This window comes from Wyeomyia smithii, chromosome 1 (genome assembly GCF_029784165.1).
Source record: "Wyeomyia smithii strain HCP4-BCI-WySm-NY-G18 chromosome 1, ASM2978416v1, whole genome shotgun sequence".
Classification (NCBI taxonomy): Eukaryota; Metazoa; Arthropoda; class Insecta; order Diptera; family Culicidae; genus Wyeomyia; species Wyeomyia smithii.
The window spans coordinates 143,431,358-143,458,945 of NC_073694.1; the positions used below are offsets into that span (position 1 = coordinate 143,431,358).

Below are 27,588 nucleotides of genomic sequence, written 5' to 3' on the forward strand. Positions count from 1 at the left end.
CATCTTTCCTGCAAAAAAAATCAGTCTTTAAAAAAAATGCTACGTCGATTTTACTGAACCCCCCCTCCCCTTTTGTCACAGCTTGTCACAAAATGATGATATCCCCCCTCCCCCCATAAATGCTACGTCATTTAAGTATGGTCCCTAATGTGATCTAGTAGATGTTTTCTGAGATACAGGTTTAACTTCAGGCAGTAGTGTCATGGTAGTAAACGGATTAATTGCAAAGTCGTTTGGATCTTTTCAGTATGCCTGATGTGTTGGCTCTTTCCGTTCATCTCAATCACGTCAGATTGGACAATTACTGTAGAGTTCAATAGCATTTCAATATTTTTTTCTAAAATTTGTCCAGTATTGTCTATAAATGATTAAATAAGATTAGTAAACAACAAAATTAGGGTAATTGTTCTCAATAATCATTCTAATGTCAAACAAAAGTTACCGGTTTGTAGTAATTGGAAATTTTCACAACTTTTTCGTTGACACGAATAGTTGGATAGTTTTATTATGATGATTGGTTTGTTGTGTGGCAATAACGCTAGATCAGCGATAGGGTAGTTTCACATTTTTTTTATCCTAACATTTATCTACACAGAGTATACAAATATTCACGATCTCATATCGTTTCGTCGCTGTTTATGGAGTTGACAAACCGATATCGCGTGACTGCTTTTCAATTTGAAAACTACGTGCGCCTATTTTAAGGAGGCATACATTGGGTTCATTAGAGCGAAGTAATTGCTTCGCCCGACCGTAGCTAGACTTTCTCGATTTCCGTCTGCTGACTAGTGATGTTCGTGATTTCTGCCATGTTAGTACTATCGCGATGTGTGTAGGTTCGTTTGGAGCTCCTCTGGCTGTACCCCCGGTCCAGATCCATGTCATTGGAGCAGCACAGTTGCCGAAAAACGCATATATAGCAGGCAAGCAAGGATGTCATGAGTACTGTACCGATTATCACCGTTATCACCAGCAGAACACTCACCTCGCCTTCCATGGCGAATCCACCGAAAAGAAAGGAATGCGAAAGTATGTTTCGCACCGGGTACCGCTAGCAATCGCAATGTTTCCGGACTATGGATTTATCAAGCTCTGGAAAGGAAACCAAAGAACGATAACGTTATTCATTTCCAGAATATTTCAATATTGATTCTTAACAATGTTTTGTTTTCTATTCAGCTTGTTTTAAAAATTGGGTAGTGTGTGATGTTATCGCCTTATGATTAATTCATGGGTTCATCCAACTAACTGAATCTGGTCTAGAAAAAAAACTTGGGCTACTACAGCAATACCGAGACCGATAAGAAAACAATAAAATTAATTATGCATGATTGGACTGACCATCGTTATTTATATACTACTTATGTAGGTATACATGTGTCGCGTGAAAATACCATTCAAACAAAGCTTTGCCCACGCATGCAAGAAGATTGACTGTAGAGCCGGTAGTGATGGCTCAGTAAATTCCACGTGAATGACGGTACGTTCACAGTTTCTCTTTCATCTTTTCGATTATTATTAACATCTAATCAACTAATTAGTTCAGAGCACATACACACAACTACTATTCGTTTCAAACACTTGAGCGTATTTTGTTTTGCGAATACTAAAATGGAAGGCTATTTCAAGTAACACATCTATAATTACTTTATCCTATTTATTTCTTCAAACGTTTTCATAGCAGCTCTGACTGTTTTCAATGGTTCAATAATACCAAAAAGTAGGTTAGAGTATTTATACTGGCCGGAATTAATACTAGTTTAAATACCAGCAAATAAATATTCTTTTTGCCTCAGGACTGCGTCTTTCATTACAACGCTAAGGCACATCCTGTGAACACTGAATTAAGCATGCAAGGATTCAATGTCGCAAGATTTGAAACGCTAATAGCTTTCCAAAAATTGTACCAAATGTAATAATCAATGAGTGGTTGGAAAGCTAAAATGTGCTACTAAAATATAAGTTTTTTTATTGTGATAATTATTACGAGCGTTTCCTCACTACGTAGGGAAAAATGAGTAGTTTCGAGATCGAATATTTCCATAGATTTTGGCTCATTTCACAATTGCACAGAGAACCACTGTGAGATGGCTAATTTGAGATTGTTTACTATCTTCAATGTACAATAACAATTCGGTAGCTTCCGCTTTGTATAGATCGATAACGGCGTCGACTACGTTCTTACGGTCGGTTAGGGAAGCAAGGAAGGAAGTGTTACAATCGTTGATGCCAGGGACCAAGTTCACCTCCGCATCTCTAACAACTGTTAAAGAATGAAAGCCACCGTGGTAAGTGACGGACTTTCATACTTTTATTCGTTTAACTATACTGCTCCTTTACCTTCTTTATCTACCTTTACCTTTACTGCTCTTCTTTACCGAGCCTTGTTAGATACTCCCGACAAGTATCAGCAATTATAATTGCTTGTAGAGGCGTGTACTGCCCATAATTCAAAAATTGGCAAATGTGCCATTTTTACCAAAATCGAGAAAACAGTTTCTCGTGATGGTAAACACCCTAAACAAGGTCCCTACGGAAGCCGATTGTCAAAAAATGCATTTGGGAAGGCAGCAAATGTGAAACAATTTTGGCTAATATCCAAAATAATTGAGAAGTTGGCTAATATCCAATATGTTTCTACCTGTGTCATGTTCACGACCCAGTGTATTATGACTGTACTTTGTTTTGTCTAACTTTCGAAAGTGTGTTGTAGCCTGGTGGTTACTGGCGACAGAGAAGCGATCGTAAGGCCCTTACATAAAATTTTACTATTTTTACGAAGAATATATGATGCAATATAAATTTATTTGTTGTGCTGCGAAACTCAATGATCAAAACGTGTGACTGTTTCGTTCTGTCATAAATCTTTACGTTCTTGAAAATGCTATTTAGCTTTTCGATTAGAAGTAATATTAAAGATAAGATTTAAATTTCATTTTGGATGTGATGAGAAGAAACAGGAAAGTGGATTGTGAGATTATTATGAATGATAATATTTTCGTTATATTGTTATATTGTTGCACGAAACAATTGTCTCGTCGTCCTTTCCGTCCTCACTTGTAAGGCAGTGGTAAAAATACTTACTTTACTTTTTGGCTAACGGACCGTTCCCTGGTCTAGGGCCGAACGAATAAGAGATGTCCAGCTTCTTCTATTTCGGGTAGCCGTTCTCCAGTCTCCTCGTACACCAGCAGATCGTGCACATTCTTCCATCGCGCACATCCACCGCACACATCAACCGCGCACATCTACCGCGTGCGAGGCCTACCACGGAGTCGACGGCCTCTTCCTGGTTCTCTACTGAAGATAGTTTTTGGCGGCTCTCTCGTCAGGCATTCTGGCTACATGTCCAGCCCACTGAAGCCTGCCTCGCTGTATTACCTTCACTTTACCAGCATCAGCGCCCTATACAGCGCTAGTTTTGTGCGAGTTTGCAATCTACGGGACCTTAGCTGGTTACGAAGCCCTGTTCGCAGCTGCAGCTCGTCGTTTCACTTCACGGCTCATATCGTTGTCACATGTCACAAGCGTACCAAGATAAACGAATTCGTCAACCACTTGAAATCGTTCCCCAGCTATCTCCACCTCAGCACCAACACCACTAGAACTCCCACGCTCCCTGCCAACTACCGCGTACTTCGTTTTGGCAGAGTTAATGACAAGTCCTAATCTCGCTGCTTCCCTCTTAAAAGGTACGAAGGCCTCCTCCACGGCTCTACGGTCGATACGCATGTGAGATTTCGTGATGATCGTACCGTTTCTTTGCACGTTTGCTCTTCGTACTGCACCTTCAAGGGCGATGTTGAATAGTAAGTTAGAGAGCGCATCCCCCTGCTTCAGTCCATCCAACGTTACGAACGCGGCTGATGTCTTGCCAGCTATCCGCACGCATGATTTCGATCCCACCAGCATCATACGATCCAGCTTATTTAGTTTCGTCAGGAAACCGTGTTCCAGCATGATCTGCCACAACTCGTTTCTTTTCACTGAGTCGTATGTCGCCTTGAAATCCACAAACAGATGGCGCGTCTGCAGGTTATACTCCCGGAACTTATCGAGGATCTGTCGCAAACCAGCCTGGTGTTCACCTACAAAAGATTCCGTCTACGGTCTCAATCTGAAGAACAGGATTCAGGAGAGCACTTTAAATGCGGAGTTGAGCAACGTCGATGACCATTCTTATAGATAGCGCATATGAGGCCTTCCAACCAGTCGTTCGGCGTTTGGATCACATAGTACAGCCGCTCGCTTCCCGCTTTTAGAAGTTCGGCCGGGATACCATCATTTCCAGCGACCTTGCCGTTTTTCAGTTCACTAATCGCCTTTTTAACCTCCTAAGTGTTGGTAACTCCACAGCTTGTTCTTCACTCATAATCGTCATTCTGTTCCTGCTCTGCTCATCCGGCTCCTCACCGTTCAATAGCGCCTGAAAATGCTTCTTCCACCTGGCTGCAACCGTCGGTTTATCAGTAAGCAGGTTGCCGTCCTTGTCATTACACATGTCCGGCTCCGCACATGAGAAGCTCCGCACGTCGTTTTGAGCATAACTGTCCTCTGCGCTGGCGAGCACCTGCTCCTCGTACTCGCGCTTCTTCCGACGGTTGGTTCTATTTTTACCAGCTCTTGCCCCCTGTAACTCTCTCTGTACTGACGCGTAGCCGCAATGAGCATGCGGCTCCTGGCACGGTTCTTCTCATCTGTCGCTCTCTGGCACTTGGCATCGAACGAGCCATTACGCTGTCTTCAACGCGTCGTACCTACCACCTCTCTCGCAGTCGTTTCGATGGCACCGTGAATACTGCTCCACAGTCAATTTATGTCTTCCACTCCTTCCTCCTCCTGTTCTGCGATCTGTCGATCCAGTTCTTTGGCGTATTCTGCTGCCACGCCATCAGCTTGCAACCGCTGAATGTTAAAACGCGTCGTCCTCTCTGTGCGATATTTCAGCACGTTCGACAACCGTGCGCGGATCTTACTAACGGCGAGATAATGCTCAGAGTCAATGTTTGGTCCCCGAAAAGACCTAACATCAGAAACATCCAAAAAGTGCCGACCGTCAATCAGTACGTGAGCAAAAATCATTTCAAATCGCCTGGAAATACGCGAAAATTTAATCGACCATTTTTGATTTGAATGAAACTTTGCACACGTATTTGGCTCAAAAAACTGAGCATTTTTCACAGGTGGAGAGATTTTTTACACCCATGAGTTACATTCTAAAAGGGCGTATGCCTTTTAGCATAGCATTGTAGCCCAGAAACCGTTGGTTGTAGAGAAAAACTGTCTGAGAATGAGTTGCAGGGAATTAAAAATGCATCATAAAAAAATATACACTGTACAAAAAAAAATTTTTTTGACAGAAAAAATTAAAAATAAACATTAAATTTCAATTAAAAAAAAGAGTTGATTTTTTTTTTTATTTTTTTTTAAAGAATCTTGACGTTAATACGCAACTTTTGAAATAAAGTTCAGGATGGAAAAATGAAAAATAATTTTTTTATGGTGGATTATTTTTTTATGAAAATTCTAATTCAAACATTTTTCAAAATATTTGTATTCTAATGATTTTAAAAGATGCAGAGAGTTGTTTTGAATCAAAAAGCTCTTGGTAGTTAACATTCTAAAGGCATCGGGTTTCGAGTTATTTTAAATTAGAGTTCGAAAAATTATTAATATTTATGAAAATACACGTTTTTCTTAATTTGTCCGTGGTTCTCCAGCAAAAACTATACGTTCATTGGAAAGCTTGATCAAAAATATACAGTTCATTCTTTGACAACAAAACGATTGGATAAATAACTCAGGCGCTGTACCTTAGCCTACCTACACGTATGATTGTCGTGCAACACTATCTACTTGTTTACTAATAACAACTGTTTGTAAAGTAAGCTACCTACCTCCTGGGTAACCTATAATATCTGTTTCCGTATATAAATACGATTGCACTTCTCCAGGAGTGTTAGTAACAGTTTGCATTTTGTGAAGATGAATAAAGTGAAAATGGAATACACCAAGCCCAAATGCTGTAAACCCTTTCCTGATCATCGGTGCTCATCAAGCTTACGCAAATAAACGAAAACGTTATTGCAAAATTAAAAATATTGAACAGTCAAGCTCATTTTAATACGTCTCTATCAATTTGTGATTCATGTAGTTATTGGAATAATAGTCAAGCCATCATTCATCCCTTCGTTGTTTACTATTCAGAATCTGGAACACTTAAGAATATCAGCTTCATCATAATATCGGAAGTACTCCATCATGATACTGTTGCGGTTCAGGTGTTTTTCAGGTGTTTTTTGCCTCACAATACAAAAATAGAAAAAACTTTGCAAGTTCAAAACAAGATATAACGTCGATGCAGAGTGGCATTTTTTGCGACTTCTCATGGTAAAGGCCCATGCGATGCAATTGGTTGCACATTAAAACGAATGGCAAGAAATGCAAGTTTAGCTAAAGAACATGAACTTCCCATTACAAGCGCAAATTAATTGAATGATTGGGCTAATCAGAAAAGTAATGAAAATTCATCAAAAATGTCATTTAGTTGGGTATCATATGAAGAATATAAACAAGGAGTAACAGAATGGAGCATTATTTTCAAAAAATCTAAAATAATAGCTGGCACACAAAAGTATCACTCGTTTGTTCCGATTTCAGAAAATAAGATACAAACGAAGCTGTTTTCAAAAGATGACGAATCATTTACTTATGATGTATATAAAATATAAGGTGAAACTAGTTCTGTAAAGTATCTATGTCATAAAAAAATATGTTCCTAAGATAATAAAACTCGAAAATAAATATTTGATTTTTATATATATTTATATCACTTAGAACATTTAACTCTTTTCTTGAGAACCGTTCGCCCAATCGTTTTGTTGTCAAAGAATGAATTGTATATTTTTGATGAAGCATTCCAATGAACGTATGGTTTTTGCTGGAGAACCATGGACAAATTAAGAAAAACGTGTATTTTCCTAAATTTTAATAATTGTTCGAGCTTAAATTAGAAATAACTTGAAAACTTTTTGATTTAAAATGACTCTTTGCATCTTTTAAAATCATCAGAATACAAATGTTTTGAAAAATGTTTGAATTAGAATTTTCATAAAAAAATTAATCTACCATAAGAAAAATATTTTTCATTTCTCCATCCTGGACTTTTTTTTTTTTAAAGTTGCGTATTAACGTCAAGTTTCTTAAAAAAAAAAAAAATTAAAAAAAATCAACTCTTTTTTTTTAATTGAAACTTAATGTTTATTTTTAATTTTTTTTGGTCAAAAAAAATTTTTTTTGTACAGTGTATATTTTTTTATGATGCATTTTTAATTCCCTGCAACTCATTCTCAGACAGTTTTTCTATACAACCAACGGTTTCTGGGCTACAATGCTTCGAATAAAACCTATGCCAAAAGGCATACGCCCTTTTAGAATGTAACTCATGGGTGTACAAAATCGCTCCATCCGTGGAAAATGCTCAGTTTTCTGAGCCAAATACGTGTGCAAAGTTTCATTCAAATCGAAAATGGTCGATATTCGACCATCGGTGATTTGGCGCGATCTTGCTCACGTGATCGATTGACGAGTGGAGGCTATGTCTTCCAATGACTGAACGGAAGAATTCCTCTTTCCCAACCTGTGGTTTGCGTCTCCGATGACGACTTTTACGTCTTGTTTTGGGCACTCGTTCAAGCTTGTCATAGCACTCATCTTTGACTTCATCGGATTTGTCGTTTGTCGGTGCGTAGGTGTTGATTAAACTGTAGTTGAAGAGTTTGCTATTAATCATCAACACGCATATACGGTCATCTACGGGCCTCCACCGGATGACTCTTGTTTTCTATTTTCCCAGCATTACGGCACCGACGCCCCGTTCCGCTGCTTTGTCGCCACTGTAGTAGATGTGGTACTTGAAAGAAGTGTGTGAACGGAATTCCCTTTCTCCGGAATTTGGCTATCGAATTACCTGAATCGCTGCGATTTCGACTCCCTGCCGCTGTAGTTCTCGAGCAAGCAAGCAGCCCACGCCGGTTCATTGAGAGATCGGACGTTCCAAGTACCCAATTTCCAATCGTTTATCCTAATCCTTTTCCGTGTTCGTAGCCTAGGTCTTTGCCGATTGATCCGGGGAATTTTAACGAACATTTTAAAAAAAGATCGAAAAAATCGGTTCAGTAGTTTCACCGCAATCGTAAACACGGCAGAATTCCATATAAAGATTCAAGTTTAGCTTATGCGGCCGTGTCGAGGCGCGATGAAAATCGCGCTAACTTTCTCCCTATCGGCCAGATCTTTATGAAATTTTGTAGAAATGTTCTCAATAACTTCAAGTTTCCACGAAATAAAATTACTTGGCAGCTGACACGTACGAGTGTGTGCGGTCTTAGTAGCAATCATTTTTGTTATTCTGTGTAAAAATTAGAAAGAGTTGAAACTTTGAATCTTATACGATTCGTGGGGAAAATAATTTTTATAACATTCGTGTTCTTAGTTCATTCAAATCTGCGTTTGTGCACACTTTTTGTTTTTTTTTTTTTTTTTCTTAAGACTTCTTGCTATAATTTAAACATATAAAAATGAAGCTCTGTCTGTCTGATCCATATAGGCTTGGAAACTGCTGAACCGGGGTTTAGAGGCCGAGAAAGATGACTAAGATAGTTCGAGACCCCTCCCTCTTTTGGAAGGGAGGGGTCCCATACACATGAAACACAAATTTCTGCACATCTTGAAAACTAACCAACTAAATGGAACTAAATTTGGCAGGTGAATGTTTCTACGGGTAACAAATATGTCCATAATGGTTTGACACCACTCTCTCTTCTATGAGTCCCATACAAATAAAACACAAATTTCGCACCATTTCAACCAGGTTTTCCAGAAAACAGCCTAAAATGATCAGGTCGATGCACAGGAGCCAACACTCTATTCCAGACGCCATTTTTAAATTCAAGATGAAAGCTTCCGTTTTCTAATATTGGTGTTTCCGGAACCAAGATGGCGCCTAGAGGTCAGAAAATGTCTCCAAATGCCATTTTTAAATCCAAGATGGCGACATCTGGTTTCTGAAAACAGCGGGAAGTAACCAAATACCACCTGTTGCGGCAGAACGCAGTTTGTCGCAGCTCCCCAGCCGGCAATCCAATTCGAGTATTATCTACACGATCACAAGAAATAGACAATAAAGTGACGCTCGGAGCCACCGCCGCTGTCGGCTGGCCGTGCACTCAACACAACAGCAGCTTTTGTTTTGTCTTGTATCACCGTTCCGTCTTTGTGTCGTTTGCTGCTGTTTTACACAACGGGTCCTATCGTGCGCGATCACCACCCTATGTGGATATTTCTGAATTCGTAATGATGCACTGAAGCCACAAATTGACCTCAGAAAACATTTTGAATTGTGAGATGGTAACCTCCGGTTCTGGGAAACAGCCTAAAATGGCCGATTTCCACCCAATATAATAATATCCGGAACTTAAATGATACACAGGAGCTACATTCGACCACAGACACCATTTTGACCTCTAAGATGGCGACTTACGGTTTCTGGAAAACACCCGAAAAAGACCAAATACCACCCAATATGAGTGTTGCTTTAACCAGAATGACGCTTGAAGGCCAGGAATTGTCTCCAAATGCCATTTGTAAATCCAAGATGGCGACTTCCGGTTTCTGAAAAACAGCAGAAAGTGGCCAAATACCACCCAATACGGGTATTTACGGAATCGTAATGATGCACTGGAGCCCCAAATCGACCTTAGACAACATTTGAATTTGAACTGTAAGATGACAACTTCGGGTTTCTGGAAAACAACCTAAAATGGCTTTCCATTAAATATGATTATCTCCGGCACCAGAATTACGCACAGAAGCTAAAAATCAGTCACAGACACCTTTTGAATCCTAATATGGCGACTTCCGGTGTCTGACAAACAGCCGAAAATGACCAAATACTATCCAATATGAATATTTCCGGAACCAGAATGGTTCAGAGGACAGAAATTGATTTCACATGCCATTTTGAAGTCCAAGTTGACGTCTTTCTGTTTCTGTAAAACAGCCTATAGTGACCAAATGCCATCCAATATGAGTATCTCCGGAACCAGTATGATGCAATGAGCTAAAAATTGACCTCAGGTACCATTTTGAATTATAAGATGGCAACGTCTGGGAAACAGCCGAAAATGACCGAATAAAACTCAATAAGGATATTTTTGTAATCGAGATGATGCATAGAAACCAAACATTGACCCTGGACACCATTTTGAATTTAAAGATGACCACTTGCAGTTTCTGGAAAACAACCAGAATAACTGAATACCACCCAATATGAGTATTTCCGGGGTCAGATTGATGTCAGAAAAACATGATTCAGAATAAAGGTGATGTACAGAACCCAAAAGTCGAGGATGTTGTCTTTCCGATAAAACTAATCATTTCAAACGATTTGTCTTTTGACTTTGATCATATCCTATGGCCGATTCGTCGTGCATTTGCAGACTATAAACACATCGCAAGAATTCAATGAATTTGGAATGTTTAAAATTATTTAATTAAACACAAAATGGGCGGGACGAAGTTTGCCGGGTCAGCTAGTATACAAATAAATGTTGAACATTTTTGCTTTCAAAATGCCACAAGTTTTGCAGCTATTTGAGAGCTATTTGATTTTCAAGGACCTGTCTAATATAAAACGTTATATCTCTAAAACAAGAAGAAAAGTAAAGCAAAGTCTTGTGTGACAACATTATCTACAATTTCGCTAAAGGCAGCATTTCACGACTGAAAAGTTAGAGTTTGTAGCACCACTAGCGGTAAAGTTCCGAGCTTAAACTTATTGTCATTCTCTGAAGTTTTTTTATATACTAAATTTCTTCTTAGTGTATCAATAAAACTAGTATTTAGAAAGTAAATGAAGAAAGCTTACGACTTTGAGCTTGTTCCACTTTGCGACTGCCGAAAAATGATAAAACATAAGAATAAACAATAAATGTGATAAATTTATTGAAACATCAACTCTTTAACGAAGTGCATGGTCTTCAACATCTAAACCTTTAATTTTAGGGGTTAATCCTCCTTTTCCTATGAAGTTTGCAAGCCTCCAACAGCTTTAATCTATTGAGGTGTATTTGGACACCATTTGTTATAGAAGACTTTTTGTTTGTTACGCTTCTTATCTTTTGCAGAAGCATAAGATTGAACAGATTGAGTTTAAGTTTTAAGTTTTTAAATAGTTTATTTGACACGGCACGATACAATTTATGTTTAGCTGAGCCAAGTACATTTTTTTTTAAATTCTAAATTAGCAGGGAAAAGAGGGAGGCCTTTTCTTTATTCTCGCGGCCGACTACGAGCTAGTGGGGATTTAAGGTGAGAGGAGGGGAGTTACAATTTTGATTTTAACTATATTGAGTTATACGACTTATTTATTTGTACATGGCTAAGCAGTGATGTTCTATTTGAGCAGTTTGGACTGAGGTGTCTGCGTGAACATAAAGATGCCGAGTCTTCGTTTGAGTGTCTCCAGCTTAGTGTATCATCTTCTTTCAGCGTGTAGCGGGAATGGTAATCTAACAAATAGATAGAAGAGTTTCATATTTTAATACCAGCGTGTTTTATGAACACGTATAGCTGTGTCATGTACTGGAGATCACCGCTTCCCAGAATGTCTCTAACGGGTACGTTCGGTTGTTTTCCTCGGGCCCGAAGGGAATCTATAAGCTCAGACCTAACACCACAGTATTCGGTACACGACCAAACAACATGCTCGATGTCATGGTCGCCACAAACGCAGTGATTACTGTCTACAAGCCCTATACGAAAGAGATGCGTGTTTAACGTATAGTGATTGGACATAAGTCTGGACATTACGCGAATGAAGTCCCGACCTACATCCAACCCCTTGAACCATGCTTTCGTCGATACCTTAGGAAAAATGGAATGTAGCCACCGTCCCAGTTCATCTGAATTCCATGATGATTGCCAACTGTTGAGTGTCCTCTGACGCAAAATGCTATAAAATTCATCATAAGCAATTGGTCTTTCATAAATATCGCCGTCAATAGCACCCACCTTAGCTAAAGAGTCAGCCTTTTCGTTACCCGGAATCGAGCAATGAGAAGGGACCCACGCTAAGGTAACCCGGTAATTTTTATCTGTTAAAGCACTTAAAAACCGCCGTATTTTCCCCAGGAAATACGGGGTGTGCTTCACAGGCTTCATTGATCGCAGAGCCTCAATGGCACTGAGACTATCTGTGATGATAAAGTAGTGGTCTATGGGTAGGGTTTCGATGATTCCAAGAGAGTACTGAATAGCAGCAAGTTCTGCGACGTACACGGAAGCAGGAGCATCGAGTTTGTAGGAGGCGGTAAAATTTTCGTGGAAAACACCGAAGCCAGTGGACTCATCTAGATTAGATCCGTCAGTGAAAAACCTTTTATCATAACTAACATGTTTAAACTTATTGGAAAAAATCTTAGGGATCTCTTGGGGTCGCAATTGATCCGGGATACCAGAAATGTCTTGTTTCATGGTGGTGTCGAAGAATATAGCATTATTAGAAGTAGCTAAAAGTGCGACATTGGAGGAATCGTATGAAGAAGGATTAATATCTTGAGCCATATAGTCAAAATATAAAGTCATAAATCTGGATTGAGATTGAAGGTCGACCAACCTCTCGAAATTTTCAATTACTAATGGGTTCATAACTGTGCATCGAATTAGCAACCGGTAAGAGAGATTCCAAAAACGATGTTTCAACGGAAGAATACCCGCTAACACTTCAAGACTCATCGTATGGGTCGACTGCATGCAACCCAAGGCAATACGCAAACAACGATATTGTATTCTCTCTAATTTTATAATGTGCGTGTTCGCGGCGGAGCGAAAGCAGAAACAGCCGTACTCAAGAACTGACAATATCGTTGTTTGGTATAACCTTAGAAGGTCTCCTGGGTGAGCACCCCACCAAGTTCCGGTAATCGTACGAAGAAAATTAATCCTCTGTTGGCATTTTTGTGTCAGATACCTAATATGACAAGCCCAGGTGCATTTGGAGTCGAACCAGACCCCGAGATATTTAGCGACTGAAACCTGAGAGATCGTTTTACCCGTTAGTAGGAGCTGCAGCTGAGCTGGGTTATGCTTCCTAGAAAAAACGACCAGCTCAGTTTTCTCCGGAGAGAATTCGATACCCAGCTTAAGAGCCCATTCAGACAATTTGTCTAAGGTATCTTGCAATGGTCCTTGCAGATCGCTAGCCTTGCCACCAGTAATGGATACAACGCTATCGTCTGCAAGTTGCCTTAGCGTGCATGAATTTGCAAGACATTCATCGATGTCATTGACGTAAAAATTATATAAGAGAGGACTTAAACATGAGCCCTGGGGGAGGCCCATGTAACTAATTCGGGAAGTTGTCGAATCGCCATGTGAGAAATACATATGCTTTTCTGACAACAAATTGAGCAAAAAGTTATTCAAATTTGGTGAAAGTCCCTGCGAATGAAGTTTCGCGCTTAAAACTTCTACAGAGACAGAGTCAAGAGCCCCATTAATATCCATGAACGCAGAAGCCATTTGCTCTTTTCGAGCAAAGGCTAGTTGAATTTCAGTAGAAAGCAACGCTAGGCAATCGTTCGTCCCTTTGCCCCGGCGAAAGCCAAATTGAGTATCTGAAAGTAAACCGTTTGTTTCGACCCATTTGTCTAACCGTAAGAGGATCATTTTCTCCATTAATTTCCGGAGGCAAGAGAGCATCGCAATCGGCCTATATGAATTGTGATCAGAGGCAGGTTTCCCGGGTTTCCGAATAGCAATGACTTTTACCTCCCTCCAGTCATGCGGAACAATATTTAGCTCAAGAAACTTGTTGAACAAATTCAACAAGCGTCTTTTTGCAGAGTCGGGTAGATTCTTCAACAGGTTGAATTTTATTCTATCTAACCCTGGAGCCTTATTGTTGCACGACAGGAGAGCCATTGAAAATTCCAACATCGAAAATGGAGGCTCTTCCGTAGTTACTAATAACGCGTCGCGAAAGGTTTTCTGTTCCGGTACAGAGTCTGGACAGACCTTTTTGGCAAAATCGAGTATCCAGTGAGCTGAATACTCCTCGCTTTCATTCGAAACGTCACGGTTCCGCATGCGCCTGGCGGTATCCCAAAGAGTGCTCATCGCTCTTACCCTGGACAACGCGTTTACGAACCGCCGCCAGTACCCGCGTTTTTTCGCCTTTACTAAGCTCTTCATCTGCCTGCCCAGTGCCTCGTACTTTCGAAGCAGGTTGACAGTGCCGTACTCCCGGTAGTCCTTATACGCCGCGGACCTTCGCACGTACAGCTCAGAGCACTCTTTGTCCCACCATTTGTTGGGAGGGCGCTGTCTAATCGTTACCCCGGGTATCGGTTTCGTCTGAGCTTGAGTCGCGGCGTCGATTATCAAGCCAGCTAAGAACGCGTATTCTTCCTCCGGAGGAAGTTCCTCGTGAGTCTCGATAGATTGCGCTATAATAGACTCATAACACTTCCAATCAATATTACGTGTAAGGTCGTAGGAAATATTGATTGGGTTCGGGGGAGTTGAACCATTAGCAATTGATATAACGATTGGAAGATGATCACTACCGTGGGGATCGTTGATTACTTTCCACCGGCAATCTAACGCTAGTGATGTCGAGCAAAGGGATAGGTCAAGCACGCTTTCACGTGCTGGAGGATTAGGTACACGTGTCGCTTCCCCAGTATTCAAAACTGTCATATTGAAGTCGTCGATCAAGTTACAGATTAAAGAAGATCGGTTGTCATCGTACAGCGACCCCATAGCGAACAGTGAGAATTAAAATCTCCCAATATCAAAAAAGGCGCGGGAAGCAACTCTGCTATATCAGTGAGATGCTTCTGTTCAATCCGCGCGGATGGAGGCATATATAACGAAACAAGGCATAGGTCTTTTCCATTCATATTCGTTTGAATGGCAACGACTTCAATATTCGAGATCGAGGGGAGGTCGATTCGGAAGAAGGAATAGCACTTTTTAATCCCTAAAAGTACCCCTCCACCGTGTGAGTCTCGATCTCGACGAATAATGTTAAAATCGTGGAAATTGAGTTGATCGTTTGAATTGAGAAAGGTTTCACAGAGCGCAAATGCGTCACAATTGTATGTATTTATTAAATGAGAAAATAGATCGAATTTGGGGATGATACTTCTGCAATTCCACTGTAATACAGTGATAAAATTCCTAACCTCTTTCGCCGTATTAGTCATCGAAAGATATGATAGCTGAAATAAGGGGCCAAGTTGCTGCTAGTTGCATCAAAAAGGTTTTCACTGTAGGAAGAAGGGCAAGAAGAATATTTTGTAGGGGATCTGGTATGTTGAATGTTTTAAATATCCAGTCCACAATATCAGAAAATTTTATGAACCCTGTTTCTATTTTATCTTCTGATCGAGAAATGGGTGCCCGAGGGGTTTTTGGTGCCCCAGGAAGCGGTGGGTACTCCTGGTTTGATTTAAAATTAAAACCGGGAGGTACTTGCTTCGGTTTTTCTTCACCGCTTCCTTTTTGTGTTGGCTTATTGGTCATTCCGCTAGGGGTTATCTTGCGACCTTTGCGAGAAAGATTAGGAGAGTTGATCATTCTCCTCTTCCTAGATCCTTCTGGCATGGCATAAGAACACCCTTCGACGGGATCGTCAGATGTACCCTCATCGGTTGGCAAAAAGGAAAAGATGTTTCCTGTCGAGGGTGGCTCAGCACTCTTCAGCATTTCTGCGAAAGAGCGCTTTGATCGTTCCTTGAGGGAACGCTTTATTTTTTCCTCGCGCTGTTTGTACGCGGGACACGCCGAAAGGTCATGCCGAGTTCCCTCGCAGTAAAGACACTTTTCAGTATCCTCACTGCAAGCGGTCTCAGCATGATTGCCTCCGCACTTGCTGCAGCGTGCCTTGTTGCAGCAGTAGGTGGCTGTATGACCTAACTGTTTGCAGTTTTGGCAATGCATGACCCGCGGTACGAACAGGCGTACAGGCAGACGAACCCTGTCCAAAGAGATGTAGTTCGGCAGTGCGGATCCGGCGAATGTTACACGGAAGGAATCCGAAGGGAAGAATTTCTTCTTCCCTTCTTCGATGGATACTGAATGCAATTGCTTGACATCCAGTATCTTTACATCTTGAATCAGGGGGTTCTTGAAGCAGCCAACCCCGTGACGCAAAATGTCATCGACCGTGAGGCTTCCTTCGGTAACCACACCGTCGATCTCCACGTCCTTGGCAGGGATGTACACGCGGTACTCTCTCGTGAAGAGCTCGTAGCTAGCAATTGCGTTTGCTTGCTTCAAGCTACTCACAACAACTCGCAGTTTGTTCGGTCTAACCTTTGTAATTTCGGTTACGTCCGAAAACTGTTTTGCCAGGTCCTTGCCGATTTGAATTATATTTAGAGGCTTCTTTATGGGCCTGAAGTAAACTACGAACGGACCTTTCGAAGCATCTGGGTTAGCTTTCACCCGTGTTGCCGGTACCCTTGGTACGGGGCTAGGTAGCGGGGAAGGTAGAGGGGAATTGATGGGGGAGATCTCAATCTCTTCCCCAGTTGTTTCCACATCCAGGAATAGTTGCACCTGCATGTCGTCCATTTTGCGGGAGCGTTACGCTCTACCGCACACAAACGATAAATATTCGAATGTGGGGGGGGGGGGTCAAGTAGTTGCTATTAAATTTTAAAAACAATTTTTCAAACTACAATGGATCAAAATAAAAAAAGGCAGTAATACTAAAACTAATAACAATAGTAGTAATAATAATAATAATAATAATAATAATAATAATAATAATAATAATAATAATAATAATAAAAATAATAATAATAATAATAATAATAATAATAATAATAATAATAATAATAATAATAATAATAATAATAATAATAATAATAATAATAATAATAATAATAATAATAATAGTAATAATAATTATAATAATAACAATAATAATAATACTATTAATAATAATGATAAAAATTCTAAAGTGAATACTTCACCGAACGTCTAAGTCACGACCTCACGGCTGATAGTAGGATTAATCGAGCGTCTCCGCAGAACAAACAATGACGATCCAGCTTCGTGTTGTGACACAGTGGCCGTATCCTACACGCGACCTTGTAGATGCCACTTGTAGTTGACTTCCACTCGCTCGATCGTATGGTGGTCCGTGCTGCTAGCGGGGTAACAGCGGTGCGGGAGAATTATTCTTGCTGATATATCAGCTGCGTATCGGATCACTGGCGGGGTAGCCTGCCCCTACCAGTGTGCAGAAGATGTTTCTGCCGATAAACTACCGGCTATTGTTATCGCGCAGCACAAGAACTAATCGACAAAAAAACACCCGTACGATAACTCGTGTATTGTTATTTTGCAAACTCAAACGGAGATGAACAATTTGCGTCTAATCGAGACGAAAGCAAAACAACGAATGAACAGATTGAGTTTCCTGATGAATTTTTAAAATTTTTGTGACTATCTCAAAACGTTTTATTTATTCTCCTTTGCAAGGCAGGACGGCCCGAAATGGCAGTTAAGTTACCCGAAACAATTCAAGCTGTCAAGAGCAGCTACAGTTTCGTAGATGGAAATAAAAACAAATAAGATGGAAAACGATTTTCCTGAATCGTGGCTTGATGTGTATGTACAGTAGGGTGTCCCAAAATTGCACAAGTCTGGGGCTCACCCTCCAAATGATAGGAAATGGTGTTACGAACAAACTTTTGTTCGGCGGCAGCTCTAGAAAATGATGTTTTCAACTGGCCTCGATGACTTATTTGAAAAAATCGGCTTTTCCTATGTTAAATCCAAAAAAACATGTCCAGTTATTCAATTTTCCATGAAACCTAATCCTTTTATATTTTTTACAGGATCCTTAGGGTCCAAACTATAAGGAAAAAATTCGTTTCGGATTGATTATCTTCAATTTATTTTCCTAAAAAAATTTCTATCGTTTGGAAAAGAGATTTTTCAAGTATACTTTGACATTCAATCAATAAAAGTGGGTACTAAACCTAATGCTCTCGCACACCGAATACCATTAAAAGTTGGGAAATTTTATGGGGAAGAACATTGCCAAAGACTACATGGCTCTAAAATTACTTGATTTTGAGTTATTCGTGATTTACTGTGAAATAAAAAGTTGAATTTTAATGTTTTCCTACAATAATCAAGGTCAAGTGAAGAAATTGAATAAATATTATCAAGTTTACTAAAGGGGAGGAAATGTATGTAATTTAACGAGGATGCGAGAAATGAACATGAACAGAAAGTGCGGCTTAAAATTAGAAAAAAAAAACTTATTCAGATGGGACTCGGACCCGCAATCTCCGATGACTTCGGTACGGTGCCGGGTCTGCAGACTGCACTTGTGGTATCTTCAGATGTTAGCCTGTTATTTTTCGATAGAAATGTAAATGATGACTCGAAGAGGAAGGTGGTACAAAACTTGAAAAAGGTGAGCAGTGAAAACGACAATTCAAGAGTGAAAAAATTTTCATCTGTAAAAAACTTAGTGGACTCACAAAGAAGTCACTAAAGTTATTTCGATAGACTACGGCTTGATATCAAGTTTTTTTTTATTCAGGAAGATCCCAAGGCCTGGATAGAAAGAATTATCTTGATGCCAAATCGAAATGTTGAAGCTTAACAGTTACCAATGACCCTGCAGAACGGGCCTTTTGAGTAGTAGGAGATTTAGTTGAAATTATAATACTATATGATACGGCAAATGAACATTTTAGTACTGGAAAACATCAAAATGTAACTTTTTATTCCACAGTTAATCACGAATAACTCAAAATCAAGTTATTTCAGAGCCATGTAGTCTTTGGCAATGTTGTAACCCATAAAATTTCCCAACATTTAATGGTATTCAGTTGGTGAGAGCATTTGGTATAATACCCACTTTTATTGATTGAATGTCAAAGTATACTTGAAAAATCTCTTTTCCAAACGATAAAATTTTTTTTAGGAAAATAAATTGACGATAATCAACCCGAAACGAATTTTCCCCTTGTAGTTTAGACCCTAAGGAACCTGTAAAAAAAATAAAAGGATTAGGTTTCATGGAAAATTGAATAACTGGACATGTTTTTTGGATTTAACATAGGAAAAGCCGATTTTTTCAAATAAGTCATCGGGGCCAGTTGAAAACATTATTTTCTAGAGCTGCCGCCGAACAAAAGTTTGTCCGTAACACCATTTTCTATCATTTGGAGGGTGAGCCCCAGACTTGTGCAATTTTGGGACACCCTAATGTACAGTTGCTTTAATATCTCAATGCCGTTGTTTACGAAGCAAATTCACTCTGGTAATATGATATGTTTGTTGATGGCGGTGAAACATACAAGGATTGTAGGTCGTCTTTCTATTTGCGAGCTACTGTTAGATGGTGCTACTGAAGTATTGAAAATGCGCACATAGATGTGTGCGAAAGGGTTATTCATACAGTTTGAGCAAATTTGAGTTAGTTCAAGTTAGTATCAAAAAACCTGAAATAGAATTTTGATCAATGCATTCTTCAATGTTTAATACGACAAAAATGTGCACAACAATTTCGCATAAGTTATGTTTTGCTGTAAACTTTTTTTTCACAACATTTATTTGACACGGCACAATACTGCTGTAAACTTATTTATTATTCAAGAAAATAAAAAGTACGCTTCGAATTGTATTCCAAAACCTCGTTATTATGCAAATGAAACCTTGCAGTATTTATTTTTAACAGACTTTTTTTTATTGAAAAAATACTTTTCTTTGTGAGATTTCACAAACTGAGTATCAATTCGCCGTAAATCTACGTTCCAAGCGATAAATAATTATTCACGTAAGTTGCTGCCGTGAAATTCAATGTCACATTAATTATCGAACACGAAGTTCCTCAACGCAGATGAGGTCTACTTCCTATGGAGGGAGAGTTTCCACCTTTTGCATCTCTTAATAGCCTGTGTTTTGCAGTTTTCGCGCTGGTTACAATACGAGGAAATTCAAGAACTCGACGAGGGTAGGAGACACAGTTATTCGGCAGTGCAAACATCTGTATTTGTTCTATGTTGGAGGACGCAGGAAAGTAGAAGAGAGAACATAATTGTATAGATTTTCTCCTGCCAGATACTATCATCACTGTCGGAGGCACATTCGGAGAAGTTCTTAATAGAATTGATGAATTTGGCGGCGTAGCCATCGATTGCATCTACCGGCTGTTTAAAGATAGGATTAAATGGAAATATTGTTTTGAAAGTATGAAGATGAATTAATTATAAGGAAACCGATGAAAACGAGCAAATTATTTGAATAAGCGTACTCAGCAATAAATGCATAAGTGTCATTATACTAAATTGTGTGTCATTGTCATATACTAAACTGTGTAACTTCAGTAATAAAAAAGGAACAGAAGAAATGAGAAAATCAAAAGTCGTTCGTATGTAAGGCGTTTCATGTAGTTCTTTTGTAAATAGTACACAGTTTGACAATGCTAAAGTATGTCAAAATTGCGGTTGCGTCATTTTTCAATCAATTCTCAAACCTGGACAACAATCACAACGATCAACGGACAACGGTCACACTTTTTCTTTAACAAGATAATTATTCGTTTCAGTATTGTTGTACTACATAGTACTAATATTCGAGGACCATCAAGACTACTTCATGTTACTTTAACCCTATCCCCGCGGAGAGAAATTAGATCTTGCATCGAAAAATGACATTCAAACTCTTATTACTCAGCAACCGCATGCATAATTGGCACAAACTGTATTGCATGTTGAAGATCAATCTATGCTCTAACTGTTTAGAATATTTTCATCGTTAGAAATTTCAAGTATAGTTGTTAAACTGTTAAAGTTTATATGGCGGGGAATGGGTTAATATTTTTTTTTATCTAACGGTTGTATATTTGATGGCCTCTGGCTGCAGTGTGATTGATAACCCTAAGGTCATTATTGTTCGTAGTAGAGTGGAAGCTTTCTCTACCATCTACAAGGTGAAAGAAGGCTTCCTGTCCGACCTGGGCATTTGCCGATGACGACACTGATGTCATGTCCTGGGCACTTACTGTAAGTCATGGGACTCTCCTCCTCGTCCTCTTCCTGCTCCGACGCCGCCACTGTAGTAGATGTTGTGTTTAAATGGAGTGTCCGCATTAAGATCTATTGCCTGGAATTCACGTTCTCCCGTTTTTGGCCCCCGTATCTTCCGCAGGTGGCAGGTCTCTACACCCAACGTAAACGGGGAATATTTTATTACTTTTGGTCAATTTTTTATTACTTTTTGTGTCTTATGACTGCGCATTATACACAAAAAGTAACAAACAAAAAGTAATAAAAATTATGACGGCCACACGCTTGTATGTGTTTCTGCAGGAGAACATACAGCCAAGCACCGCAATGCATGTGTTGGCAAGACTTCACTCGCTGCATTTGTATTGATGCAACGATCTGGTTCATTTTTGTCTCCCTTCATCCACACATAATCAGAATCTCAACCGTCAACCTCAAATGTCCAATTAGAAACACTTTCGTTTCGTCCCCCAGTGTTTACTTGAAATGGAAATATGTAATACTGTCTGACCAGAGTTGCCGAAGTTGCGAATATTGTTCTGGATGGGCACGAGTTTTGTATATTCAAACAGGTCCAAATGAGTTTCCATGAACCAATGATTATGTGCTGTAAATAGCTTACAAGAAAGCGAATATTTTTATTTTTCTCTGACGCAGTTTACAGATCGTGATGTCATTATAAGGCGCATTTAAAGTCTTTGAAATCATCAACGTTTGCATACTCTATGGCCGGGTAATGTTGCTTGGCAGCTCTTGTCATATTTTTTCGCTACTCCGTATGCATACAACGAGCGAACTAATACACGCCCACCGGATGAATTGGAGATTGAAAAAACTTGTAACATGTGCAACTTATGCGACGGTGTGTGATTTTTTTTGACTTGAGGTGGAAAGGGAGCATTTTTCGGCAGAAAAAACGTTGCATGTGGTTGAAACGACCATTATTAGATAGTCGTACTCTCATAACACGTGCTAAATATATGACAGTATGTGTTGTTACTTGTCTGGGGAAGAATTTTATTGCTTTTTTAGTAATGGATTTGTTACTTAAAAGGTAATTTTGCGCTATTGTTTCTAAAGTAATAAGGAAAAGTTTTGCGTGTAGCCAGAATACCTGCACGTGCCGGTTACTCCATTCATCTTGATAATGTAAATTTTGTTGGATTTCATAGATGAAATTTTTTGTCTGTGAGAAAATGTAATTAATTCTGATTTAGAAGTAATAGGAATAATTTCAGATTCTTGGTGGTTATTCAACAACATACCGTTGACAGGCTTATGTCTTATAAATGCTGTTTGAGCAAAAAAACACAACAGGCACAATATCGCCAAGTGTAAACGAAAATCTTTCTAAAAAATTAAGGAAAGGCTTAGAATAAAAATACGCAAATCACTGAACTTATTCTGTTTGCGGACTCTGTATCTTTTGTAACTAAATATTCCTCTAATTACAGTGTTTAGTCCTACGTCACAATTTCATACCACCCTTAGGGCTGTTGTATATCTTGTAATATTATTTCTCGTGGTCGACTACGAGCTAGTTTGGATTTAGGTTGAGAGGAGAGGAGATACAATTAATACTACCTTAATCTGTTTGCTGGATAATCGTTGCATTATGATTTGCACACAAATTTCGTGCAAAATCATATGAGAAGTTATGCGATTTCAACTGATTAGGGTGAGCTTTTGCGAGCACATTTTGCGTATAAATCATCGATTTGTCAACGAAATGAATTACTTTGGACAATTGATAGATTTATAACTTGACATGTATTCATAATAGTAATCAGGCAATCAAATATCAATACCTGCGTTGAAACGTTGCTCGACATACTGCTCTGTTATCACGCAATAGCTATGTCAGTATCTATGTACCTACACCGAGCGAAATGCGAATTGACCTATCTATCTATCCGTGTTCCATGTCGACCAATAACCCAACGTTTAAAACGGAATACAGTTTCACTCAATTATTATACTCACTCTAGCATTGAGATATTTTTCCACTTTCAAGATTTGAACGGAGAAGTGAATAACTTGATTCAAGCAAACAAAAAATGCTAAAAAATGAAGATTCAATCATCAATTGAATATAAATTCATTTTACTTAGCTCCAATTGCACTGTCTAGTCACGTTTCAATAATTTAAATGTATGGAAATGGTACCGGATAGGAATTTTGCCAGAGCTAAATTTCTTTCCGGTACTAGCTGCTCTAACAATAGCATTTTTCAGGCATTTGGAGTTTTAGAGCTGCTCTGTGCGAAACAATAAAAATGCCAAATTACGCAAACCAAAGCTAAAATCTGTGCTTTAACTCCTATCGGTAAATTCTTTTTCCAGATCTTTCAATGAGGCTAGTTCATTTTCACCGAAAACCATCAGTACGGTGAACTGTCCAACAGGTCACGTTTTCGGTTGCTTGTGGATTAGTCTCTGACTGCCTAAAGCTTCAAAGCTTGTGTTTTTTCGACCACCCTTTTTTTTTTGAAGACTACCAGCAGGTTAGTGGCGTTTTAACGTCAGTGCCTAGGTATTTAAATTTGTGTTTACTTGTTAACTTTCTTTCGTATGAACTGAAATGACAGGGCGAAAAAAACCACGCATCGCTATGAGGAGATTCTTCCCCATGGCATTTGCAGTGAAAAGCTATTATAAATTTTGCCTGAGTAAGAAGCCAGATATAAGAATTATTATGCGAATGTCACATGTTGGCTAAATCAATGAGAGATCTCAAACGTCTTATTCAACATTTAGCTAAAGCTACGTTTTACTCCCTACGGCACCAGGAACGCTTAACCTCTAGGCTTGTTGGTGAGCTCCAATCTGGGACTACTATAGCTTAGCAGAGCACTGTAGGATGGAGCCACAAAGCTTTGATAGGAGAGTTTTGGCAGCCTAGGGATGCGTGTTTCCGGATGGCGGATGGAAGCTAAAAAAGATGATGAGAATCAGATACCTTTTTATTAGTCCGTTATACTCTGATATCCGCAATCTCCCAGGGGGAAATAATTCTGGCAATGCTAAACGCATGCTTGCTTTGAAGAATGTTCCTCACACGTGAACCAGACCACATAGTGCAAACTCGGTTATTTTCTATACTGTAGTGAAAAAGTGAGAAAACTTTTCTAAGGTTTGTTAGTCTAATTCTATTGAATAATTACTTGGCATAATCCCTTCCTACATAACTCCATTAGGCGAAGTCAACTACAAGTGGCATCTACAAGGTCGCGTGTAAGATACGGCCACTGTGTCACAACACGAAGCTGGATCGTCATTGTTTGTTCTGCGGAGACACTCGATTGATCCTACTATCAGCCGCGAGGTCGTGACTTAGACGTTCGGTGAAGTATTCACTATAGAATTTTTATCATTATTATTAATGTTATTACTATGGAGAGAATATCGAGACGGGTTTTTTCTTTCCGGACTTGGATCACTCGAGTATCCATCCAAACGCTGCTTCACTTTTGGATTGTTATAGCTCAGCCACACTCACCCAAATCAACCATATTACTAACCAGAACATCCGCATCTTAGACCTCTGCTTTGTGAGCGCCCAGGATACGGCCCCATATTTGTGCGAAGCCCCTGCTCCATTAGTAAAAATAGTCCCCCACCACCCACCTTTATTAGTAACCATTAATGTCGATCTGAAACGTGATCTTGACACTGCATCCGCTACCGTATCTTACGACTTCCGCAATGCCGACCACCAGGGTATCGCCGAGTTTTTCTCCGAGCTCGACTGGGACTCTATTCTAGACTCCGTCAATGCCGAAAACGCCGCTCAAACTCTCTCCAACGTATTGGCCTATGCCATCGACCGATACGTTCCAAAGAAGATCCGACATCCCGCGCCCCGACAGCCGTGGCTAACGAGAGAACTTCGACAGCTGAAATCTGAGAAGAGAGCTGCCTTGAAGAAATTCACTAAGCACCGTTCACTGTCCCTAAAAAGCCATTATGTGAGAATCAACCACACATACAAAAGTGTTGCGAAACGATGCTTTCTTCGTTATCAACAAGATCTACAGAGGAAGCTCAAGTCTCATCCCAAGCAGTTTTGGAAGTTCGTCAATCAACAGCGACATGAAGGAGGAATACCATCCTCTATGACATTTAACGGTAAGGAGGCAACCACCTCGCAAGACATCTGTCAGCTTTTCTCAAAGAAATTCGCCAGTGTGTTCACTGATGAGACACTAAGCGATCATCACGTTGAACGTGCCGCCAGTAATACCCCACGATCCGATCAAGCTTTGAGCACCATTCATTTAGACGCGACAATGATTTCCAGAGCCTGCAGCAAACTTAAATCATCCCTAAACCCGGGTCCTGACGGGATTCCGTCGAAGTTGCTGAAAACGCAGATTGCTAACCTGATTTCTCCGCTTCAGCATGTCTTCCAACTATCTGTCACTTCCGGTATTTTCCCGTCATGCTGGAAATTGGCTTACATGTTTCCAGTACACAAGAAGGGAAACAAACACGATGTGAGCAATTAACGTGGCATCACCTCACTCTGTGCTGTCGCAAAACTCGCTCGCTCACTGTAAAGCTTTCATAAGCACTGACCAACATGGATTCACAGCCGGTCGCTCCACCGCTACTAATTTGCTTTGTCTCACTTCGTACATCAGTGACAGTATGGTGAAACGTGCTCAGACGGATGTCATTTACACTGACTTGGCAGCTGCCTTGATAAACTGAACCATCGCATAGCCGTCGTAAAACTTGACAATCTTGGAATCAATGGGAATCTGTTACTATGGTTCCAACCGTACCTTACCGGTCGCCGTCTAACCGTTGCTATTGGGGATTGCCAATCCTCTTATTTTGACGCTACGTCTGGAATACCGCAGGGAAGTCACCTAGGACCACTTATCTTCCTGCTCTATTTTAATGACGTGAACCTAGTTATTAAAGGACCACGGTTGTCTTACGCGGATGATCTCAAACTCTATCTTGAAGTTCACACGATTGAAGACTGCCACTTCCTTCAACGTCAGCTAGATATTTTTGCCGATTGGTGCCATCAGAACCGTATGGACGTTAATCCATCTAAATGCTCGATTATATCATTTTCGAGGAAAAAACAGACTTTACATTACAAATACGCTTTGCTAGGAACTGAAATCGAGCGCGTAAACCAAGTTAAAGACTTGGGGGTTATTATGGATTCCCAGCTAACATTCAAGCCTCACATTTCGTTTACCATCGACAAAGCCTCTAGAGTTCTGGGATTCATCTTCAGGACCGTTAAAGAATTTACAGATATTTACTGCCTCAGATCGTTGTATTGCGCAATATCTCGCTCTATATTAGAGTGCTGCTCGCTTGTCTGGACCCCTCATTACAACAATGGCGCGGAAAGAATAGAATCAGTTCAACGGCGCTTTTTGAGATTTGCTCTTCGTAAACTGCCATGGACGGATCGTTTCCGCCTACCAAGCTATGAAAGTCGCTGCTTACTAATACGTTTGGAGCCTTTGTCTGTCCGTAGAGACACGGCCAGGGCGTTGTTTACCACAGACCTTTTGCAAGGCCGCATAGACTGCCCCGCTCTTTTGGAACAAGTGAATATAAACGTGCAACCTCGTGCTCTGCGAAACAACTCGATGCTGCGATTACCTGCTCAACGAACTAACTACAGCATTTTTGGCGCAATAGTTGGTCTCCAAAGATTATTTAGTAGAGTATCCGCTCTATTCGACTTCAATTTATCTCGAACGCTTCTTCGTCGGCGATATCGTTTATATTTTTTAAGATCTGACTAGTTGTAATGTCATATTGTTGTATTCCCGTTTCTTTATATGTATTGACTCTCTAAAGATATTCTTTTTATTGTTAGCTTTAAGTTACACCATTGGGGCACTTGCTCGCCTGTTGGTGAATAGACCAAATAAATAAATACTATCAATATTATTATTATTATTATTATTATTATTATTATTATTATTATTATTATTATTATTATTATTATTATTATTATTATTATTATTATTATTATTATTATTATTATTATTATTATTATTATTATTATTATTATTATTATTATTATTATTATTATTATTATTATAATTATTTTTTTTTGTTCACACAACATTTATTTGACACGGCACAATACAAATTAATGTTTTACGGAGCCAATTAAATCTAATGCCTTATGGTCTAGAATATCTTATAATCTAAAGGCAAATTCTTTACCCTCGCTGCCGACTACGAGCTGAAACTAAATCTAATACTAAAACTAACATGTTTTTTTTTGTTTCGCTGCTTTTTTGATGCTCTTCAAGTAGCTATAAACATGTAGCATGTATGGCAAGTTTCGCTGAGCGAGAGTATCACGAACTGGCACATAGGGCTGTATTCCTCGGGCCCTGAGGGTATCCAAAAGTAGAGATCTGGCGCCGCAGAATTCAGCACACACCCAAACCACGTGTTCAATGTCTTGATACCCCAATCCACAAACGCAATGATTA

General features: G+C 39.6%; 1 long non-coding RNA gene across 1 annotated transcript in view; it reads right to left on the minus strand.

Annotated features, from left to right (window-relative positions):
- Positions 1–445: 445 nt before the first annotated feature.
- Positions 446–27,588, minus strand: part of LOC129718128 (uncharacterized) — a 49,937-nt gene continuing 22,794 nt past the window's right edge. The window contains exon 2 of the long non-coding RNA XR_008726810.1: positions 446–1,092. This is a non-coding gene — a long non-coding RNA (uncharacterized LOC129718128). The remainder of the gene's footprint in view (positions 1,093–27,588) is intronic.